This window comes from Bidens hawaiensis, unplaced genomic scaffold (assembly GCF_021521415.1).
Source record: "Bidens hawaiensis isolate Kalapana, Puna unplaced genomic scaffold, B.hawaiensis_p1.1 tig00009985_1, whole genome shotgun sequence".
Classification (NCBI taxonomy): domain Eukaryota; kingdom Viridiplantae; phylum Streptophyta; class Magnoliopsida; order Asterales; family Asteraceae; genus Bidens; species Bidens hawaiensis.
In genome coordinates this window covers 820867-822951 of record NW_027491758.1, presented here as the reverse complement: position 1 = coordinate 822951, position 2085 = coordinate 820867, and positions in this window count along the sequence as shown.

Here is a 2085-nt window from a genome sequence, read left to right as displayed (position 1 = left end):
TGAAATGAATGATGCAGCTAAGAAGTCTGCAAAGTTAGAAGCGTGTGTGAAAATCAACAATCGAGCATTTGTTGATGAAAGTTCAGAACCGAATGAAAGGTTGAGAAGAATTGTTAGAATGGAAGGCCTAGTAGGGTCTGATAAAGAAGGAATGAATAGCCCATCTGCAAGTTTTGATGAGCAAAGAATGAAAAGAAAAGTGAAAAAGAAGAATGTTGAGAATGAAGTGGTATGTGAGATCAATGTGGATGGTTTAACGACGAGCGTGAAGAACTTGTTAAACAAGTTTGTTACAAACAACTGAAAAGAAAGGTTAAAGATGAATCAATGATTAAAATTGAAGAGATGAGAGTACTATTGGGAATTCAAGACCTTGGTGGTACAAAAGAGATGAACAATTCAAGATTAAAAGGGTGAATGAAGGATTAATCTTGAATTATTAGTAAAAGTTAAAGGTTTATTTTGTTAAGTTATAATTTAGTTCTTTGAATTGTAGTAGGTTTAGGAAATGTATGTCTTGGAGAGCAAGTTTATTGAGTCTATATATAGGGTCTTGATTATTAGTTTTATTGGAGTGAGTTGAGAGAGAGTTAAGAGAGAGTCAAGGAGTCTCATCTCCATTTACGTTTGATAAGTTCGTGAAGATCGTTTGTTATGTTCGTTTGATTATATGAAAAGAGTCGAGTGTTGTCTCCTCAATATCTCGTGTTCGTTTGTTTGATAAGTTCGTTTGATAGATTGTTTGATCCGCCTGGGCTAACAACCGCTGCATAGATCGGCCATAATGAAGACGATATCAGGTAAGACCCATTCCATTTGAACATCTCTAACGACATTTGGGTGGTTTCCGGTCACCGAGGCTTACGTTGGGGACGGTTGTGGTGGTCTATGGTGAATGTAATGGTAGTAAAGGGTGATTGTGACAGTGGAGGATATGATTTTCTGCTTATGGCTGATGTAGTGATTGCCGGTGGCAGTAGCAGTGGTGGAGGCGGGGGGGGGGGGGGGTGATGGTGTATGAATTAAGACTTGAGAGTAAGTGTGTGTGAGAGTGTGCTGGTGTTTTTTTAATGATGATATTTATGAATATATTTTTTAATTAAAATAGATAAAATTACTAATTTACCCTCATGTGCAAGTCACATGATCTAACTTAACAAGAAAAACTAACTGGGTTAGGGTTAAAGGATAAACGTTGTAACATTTATAAACGTAAAGGATAAAACAAATCAATTTTAAAGATAAAGGACAACGAGTGAAATTTGACACAAACATAAAGGACAATTTCTGTAATTCTGTCAAATAATTTATGATTTATGAATTTTCTAACAATCTTTATATCCAAATTACGCAATGTGTAATTTTTTTATTGTATAATATATCTTTATATATGTGATACATTTTTTTTGTATTTCACATTATATTATTATTTTAAAAAATTACTTATTCTAACACGTGTGCTACAGGGTAACTAACCTAGTAAATAATATATTAAATATTATTCTTAGAAATTTCGGGATGTTTCATTTTAATTGGAAGCAGGATACAAATTGATTAATATAAAACTTAGTTTGAAACAGTGATCCAAACGACGAAACAATGCTTCGATTAAGGTATTTGAGCTTCCAATGAACAGAAATCAAGTTGTTTGGATTACCGGTTCAAGCTCAGTATTACATCAATCAACTCGTATCCTCCTTCCAATCAAAATCCCTAAAGTAGTAGTTTGAAATTTGGGAAGAAAAAAATATAACGCTGCTATGTTCTTTTAACGGGTGACCATTGGGGGCCAACTTTTTTAAAATTTGAGAGTACCAGTGGCGATAAACTGACTTGAAATTATTATTGGCCAGTACCATATAATAAGGATTATTAAAATATAATACTTATATAAATCAAACTCTTTTTCTAAAACAAGAATTGAAAATTTTGTTGCTTCATATACGTAACACGACAATCACCCGATAAATTCTAAAAATTAAGGTTATAAATTCTGTAATTTCAACTCTATAACTTTTGATAAAGGCCCTGATTTTCCTACTATTTAGGCCTTTAAAATGGTTGGGCCGTTACTATATGAACGTT